At 38.1% G+C, this 6,714-nt stretch overlaps 1 long non-coding RNA gene across 1 annotated transcript; it reads right to left on the bottom strand.

Annotated features, from left to right (window-relative positions):
* Nucleotides 1–2,093: 2,093 nt before the first annotated feature.
* On the bottom strand, nt 2,094–5,908 carry LOC138683643 (uncharacterized). Its single transcript, XR_011323070.1, has 2 exons — nt 5,401–5,908; nt 2,094–2,498 (listed from the first exon to the last, which is right to left on the bottom strand). It is a non-coding gene; the product is annotated as an uncharacterized lncRNA (long non-coding RNA).
* Nucleotides 5,909–6,714: the final 806 nt, after the last annotated feature.

Here is a 6,714-nt window from a genome sequence, read left to right as displayed (position 1 = left end):
TTCCCATTAATTTTGAAATTCTGACATCTTATACATTCTTCTAGGTTATAATATACTCCTACAAATAAACACTATATCCAAATTATCTTAAATCTTAAGCTTGTTATCTAAGTTCTGAATGTTCCTACTAGATGATTTTAACCAATTCCTCCGGCCCTGTTACAGGGCTATACAGAGGATTTCACAACAGCTGTTGGTTGTTGGTTAAATGTGTAACATGCAATAGATATATAATTTTTGCTAAAATATTTCTTATAATTCTATATTCCTATTAAAATTGAGTATGATTAATTCTAGCTAATAACAAATCAATAACAAATCAGTAACATTTCCCCTCTTTGAAAGTGTTGAAATTTATTTCAATATGTTCACATTATCTACATAACATTTTGGACTACTTCTGCAACAAAGTGTGGACCTCTGTCAGAAGAAATTCCAATAGGAACTTCAAACCTTGGAATTATTTCTTGTAGTAACCACTTGACTACTTCCTTTGCTTGTGTGGAACGACAGGGAAAAGCTTCTGGCCATCCTGTAAAAGTATCAACCCCCACCAGGATGTATCGATACCCATTTTGCCTAGGTAGTTCTGAAAAATCTACTTGTCAATAATCTCCAGGCTCTGTACTAGATTTTATTCGACCCATTTGAACCTTTTTCCTGATCACTGGATTATTTTTCAAACATACTTCACATTTTGCAATTATTATTTTAGCCATTCCTAACATTTTGAGCGATACCACCTGTTTTTGTAAAAAAGTTATTAAGGCTTCTGCTCCCCAGTGACATTCCTGATGCTTTGTTTAAATTATTTCTCTCATCAGAAAGGGTGGAACTATTACCTGTCCTTTAGGTGTTACCCACCATCCGGCTAGGTTTTTCTTAGCATTTAATAATTAGCCTAACTTATTATCCTCTTCTGAGTATTTTGGTTCTTCCCTAGGAAGGGTTACTGTTTTGGAGGGAATTCATGCCATTTGGAATGCTCGTTCTTTTGCTACCTTTCTTGCCGTTCGGTCAGCTAAATTATTTCCAGCAATTTCCTTTGTGTTTCCAATTTGGTGTGCTTTACAGTGCATGATTGCTACCTGTTCAGGTTTCTGAACTGCTTGTAATAGTTGTAAAATTTCATCTTGGTGTTTAATATTTGATCCCTGAGAGGACAATAATCCTCTTTCTTTCCACAATGCTCCATGGACATGTACCACTCCAAAAGCATACTTTGAGTCTGTCCAGATGTTTACTTTCTTCTTTTCGCTCAGTTCTAAAGCTCGAATCAAAGCAATAAGTTCCGCTTTCTGAGCTTAGGTGGTACTTGCCAATGCTCCTGCTTCTATAACTGTGGTGTCTGTTGTTACCGCATATCCAGCGTATCGAATTCCTTGCTCCACAAAGCTGCTACCATCTGTATACAGTTCCCAGTCCGGTCACTCCAATGGTACATCCTTCAAATCTTCACGACTGGAATAAACATACTCAATAGCAGCCAAGCAATCATGTTCCAGTTGTCCTTCTTCCTGTATGGAACTTAAAAATACCGCTGGATTTACCAGGTTAGTTGTTTTTAAAATCACATCATCTTGTTGAGTTAATATTACCTGGTACTTCATCATTCTGCTTGGAGATAGCCAGTGTCCCCCCTTTTGTTCTAAAACAGTTTTCACCATGTGTGGGACATAGACTGTTATTGTTTTTCCCAAGGTCAATTTCCGAGCTTCTTGTATGATCATTACTGTTGCAGCCACTGCTCAAAGACAATTTGGCCACCCTTTACTCACTGTGTCCAGTTGTTTGGAGAAGTATCCGACTGGTCGTTTCCAGCTTCCCATCTTCTGGGTTAACACACCAAGTGCCAGGCGTTGTCTTTCATGGACAAATAGCTGAAAATCTTTAGTTAAATCAGGGAGGCCTAAAGCAGGTGCAGACATTAAAGCGTGTTTTAACTCTGTAAAGGCCCTTTGCTGTTTTGGACCCCACACAAAAGAAGAGTTCTTTTGGGCCTCATACAATGGTTTAGCTATTAAACCGTAGTTCATGATCCAAAGATGACACCACCCTGCCATTCCCAAGAACGCTCTAAGTTCATGGATATATTTCGGCTCAGGTATACTACAAATGGTTTCTTTGCGACCTTTTCCCAATTGTCGCTGCCCTTCTGAAATCTCAAAGCCCAGATATATCACAGTCTGACATGCTATTTGGGCTTTCTTCCTGGATACCTTGTACCCATTTAGTCCCAGAAAATTCAAGAGGTCAATGGTTACCTGTATGCAGGTAAATCTTTCTTCTGTAGCAATCAATATGTCATCCACATATTGTAGAAGTAAATGTTCAGGCCTCGGTTTGTCCTGTTTCCAGATTTCAAGCTCTTTTGCCAGCTGGTTTCCAAAAATTGTCGGGCTATTTTTAAATCCTTGGGGTAGTCTTGTCCATGTTAACTGCATCTTTCGCCCAGTTTGTGGATTTTCCCATTCGAAAGCAAACAACTTTCTGCTTTCCTTCTCCAAAGGTATGCAAAAGAAAGCATCTTTCAAATCAAACACTGTAAACCACTGATGAGTCTTCTTTAACGCTGTTAACAACGTATAAGGATCTGCTACCACAGGATATATGTCCTTGGCTATTTGATTCACTGCTCTCAAATCTTGCACTAACCTGTATTCACCCGAGGGTTTTCTGACTGGTAAAATAGGAGTATTATATTCAGATTCACATTCCTCCAAAATTTTATACTCTAAAAATTTGTCAATCAATTTCTTCAGCTCCTGCCTAACTTCTGGTTTGATTGGGTATTGTTTAATTTTTACTGTTCCTACATCTTCTTTTAAATCTATTTTTACAGGTGCTGCTAATTTTGATTTACCAGGAATATCTGTTTCCCATACTGTAGGAATCACTGCAGAATCCACTTCTGGTGGAATTTCCTGCTCCTCCACTTTTTCTTGTATCATCAGGATTTCTCTTGTTTTTGACTCAGGTATTTTCAAAAGAGTTCTCCTTCCTCAAAAACAATTTGTGCATTTAATTTAAATAACAAATCCCTTCCTAACAAGGGTATCGGACATTCTGGTACATACAAAAATTCATGTGTAATTATTTTATTTCCAAATTTCAAATCCAGAGGTTGCAGGAATGGTCGGTTTTCCTCTTTCCCTGTTGCTCCTATTATGTTTGCTGGTTTTGTTCCAATTTTTCCTTTACAAGTATTCAATACCGAAAATGTTGCTCCAGTATCCACTAGAAATTTAACTTCTTTTTCTCCCAGCTTAATTATAACCAGAGGCTCAGCTGGGTTCCCCTCCGGTCCTCTTCATTCATCCAAAACCATCATTCTGGCTACTTCCTTCTGAATATTTCCTCCTGAACATTGTTCATTTTTAGGACAATCTTTTTTCCCATGTCCTTCCTCCCTACACAAAGCACACTGTGGGGGTGTTAAAGTTCCGATTGCTAAAGTTCATAAATTGTCCCCGTCCATAGACACCTCGTCCTCTTCCTCTACCTCGTCCTCTGCCTGCCGTTCCTGTCGTTACGGCCAGTAATCTATTTTCTCTGGTTTTCCTTTCCTCTTTTTCCCTGCTATTATATACTTTCCATGCTGCCTCCAGCATTTTATTCAAACTCCTTGAATCCTCTCCCTCCAGCTTCTGAAGTTTCTTTCTTATGTCTGGTGCCGACTGTCCCATAAAAATCAAAGCCAACTGTATCTGAGCCGCCTCTGTATCTACTCTTAAATCAGTATATTTTCTGGCAACCTCCTTCAGTCTTTCCAAAAACGCTGAGGGAGATTCATTCTTATCTTGTCTCACCTCATACAACTTAGACCAATTCAGAGATTTAGGCATAGCATGTTTAACTCCATATAAAATCCATTTCTGATACCGAGTCAGCCTTTCGCTATGTTCTCCGTTATTTGGATCCCACTGCGGATCCCCAGATGGAAAATTCTGCTCTAATGTTCCACCTGTTGTCCCACTCAATACAGCCACTTCTGCCTGTGCTTTTGCCAGTCTTTAGTACCATCTGCTTTTCTGTATCATCCAACAAATTATCCAAGATCACCTGTGAATCATTCCAGTCCGGATTCTGCATTCTAATTATAGTATCCACCACTCTGCCTACTCTCTCAGGATCTTCTCTTTCTTATCAAAAGTTAATGACATCACCAAATTATTTCGACTAATTAACTTGCATTCCTTTTGCCAATCCGTTCTCTGTCTCAAATAAAAGAACAAATCCACATATGGCACTTCACTCCATTTACCTTCTCTTCTACAAAATAACATTAACTGCAATATAGTATTATAGCTTAAAGTTCCATTTCTTGGCCATTTTTCCTGATCTTCCAAAACATACAAGGGCCACCGGTGTTTACAGTATTCAATCATTTGATTTTTTTCGCAAATCATCATGCAATGTGCCAACAAACATCCCAACGGAGATGTTTTTGGTATCTTTCCATCAGTAGATAAATTTCCCATACTCTTACTCTTAAATAATTTGGCCAATGCCATTATGTTTATACCCAGTACCAAATATCTATTAAATATATATCAAATATCAGAAATCAATAATCAATTATCAAATGTCAAATACTGAACCATATATCAAATGCCAAGTATCTGGTACAAAGTTTCAAATACCAAATGCATATATCAAATACCAGATATCAAACGAATACAAATAACAATTGTTGCCAGGTAATGGAGTCCACCTACTTGTCTAGGGCATGGACAAAGCCGACTTCCCTAGGCAAGAGTCATAACCAATATCCCCTGGCAAGATTATTAATCAGCAAAATATACTCACACTTTAGATGCCATAATAAAATTACTTTACAATACAATATACAATCACTCAAATCTGCCTCTTCGTTCTTCTAAACTCCACACTCGCTTCGTGCTCAATTGCACGTTTCACACTTACAATACTCACACTCACACCTTTCCACAATTGTTAGTTTAAACAAAGATATATAACACACTGTAACACAACTCTTAACTCTGATTTGTGATACTTCCAAATATACTAAATATCTCACAAAGGTACACATATACTCTTAAAATTCTTTAGAATTGGGACTCAAACCCAAAGTTTCCAAAATACTTTTGAAACTGGGACTCCAACCCAAAATCCTCAAAAGTTGTGGGACTCTAACCCACTCCCAAATTGTCCAACCCAGCAATAGCTTTCACTTATGTCTTACGGGCAGACGCCTAGGCTTCCACTTCCTTCAGGATCCTTCAGTCCAACCCTGCGCAGCTTTCGCCGCGTCTGACAGGCAGACTACACAGTGGGACTCCAACCCACTCGGTGGGACTCTAACCCACTTACAATACGGTGGGACTCTAACCCACTCGGATAGCTATCCTTAATATTTCAAAAAAAGAAGTGTCTTACCAAAATCCAGGGGACGTCGCAGAGAGCCTTATGGATCGGGGATCGATGGGTATCCCCGAGAAATCCTCGGTGCCGGCAGGAACCGATCAGGTCCCCGACTCCTCCGGTCTCTCTCAGCGAGGTCCCATCTGGGTCGCCAGAAACTGTTGCCGAAAAACTCGGAATAAAGAACACCAATTTAGTGTAGATAAGCAGACACTTCTTTATTGACGGCCGGGTGCGCGGGTGAGTCCTCTCACGAACCACGCACACCTGAACACCAAAATCATACACCTTATATTGAACTTATTCATGCATATTCATTAGATTTCTGAGAAATGTTATGCATATTCATTAGATTTCTGGGAAGTTATTAGCATATGCAAATGTCCTTTATGCAGGCGCATTGAAGGTCTCTGGTGGTCTTCTGGAGTCCTCTGGTGGTCTTTCATAGTCTTCCTCACTTGTCCGCTTCTTGACCTTCTTTAGGTGATTCTGCGCAGTTTGGCCCTTGGCAGGTAACTACAAGTTGCTTCATTTGACTCTTCTCAGTTCCCATTAATTTTGAAATTCTGACATCTTATACATTCTTCTAGGTTATAATATACTCCTACAAATAAACACTATATCCAAATTATCTTAAATCTTAAGCTTGTTATCTAAGTTCTGAATGTTCCTACTAGATGATTTTAACCAATTCCTCCGGCCCTGTTACAGGGCTATACAGAGGATTTCACAACAGCTGTTGGTTGTTGGTTAAATGTGTAACATGCAATAGATATATAATTTTTGCTAAAATATTTCTTATAATTCTATATTCCTATTAAAATTGAGTATGATTAATTCTAGCTAATAACAAATCAATAACAAATCAGTAACACTGTCATTGAAGGATTTGGGTAATATCTGTTTTTTCGACTAAGCACATGTTATTGCATTTATATGCTTATACTTATGATAAGCCCACATGGATTTTCCAAAATGCATGTTGTGCTCAACTAAATACTTAGACCATAAAGCCATTAAAAATTTTTCAGCAGCAAAAATTATTCACTCTATATAGTAAGTATTTATTCTTTGTGCGAAGCTTTTATTTTCCCCACAAGATCAGTAATTATTTTTCAATTTTTCTGAAAGTTAATACTGCCTTAAAGGTAAGAATTTGAATACACAAAAAAATTGAAAAAAAGATATAAAAAACAATCAGAATTCATAGACTCAAATAAGCCTTGAAAACTGCACTGTAGTACATTAAAATCTAGCTTGTAAATTGGTTGTTTGTAGGACCAAAAGCGAGAATTTGTCCTTTGGACAACTCTTAACATAAGACATTGT

This window comes from Haliaeetus albicilla, chromosome W (assembly GCF_947461875.1).
Source record: "Haliaeetus albicilla chromosome W, bHalAlb1.1, whole genome shotgun sequence".
Taxonomy (NCBI): domain Eukaryota; kingdom Metazoa; phylum Chordata; class Aves; order Accipitriformes; family Accipitridae; genus Haliaeetus; species Haliaeetus albicilla.
This window is presented reverse-complemented; position numbering and strand designations above follow the sequence as displayed.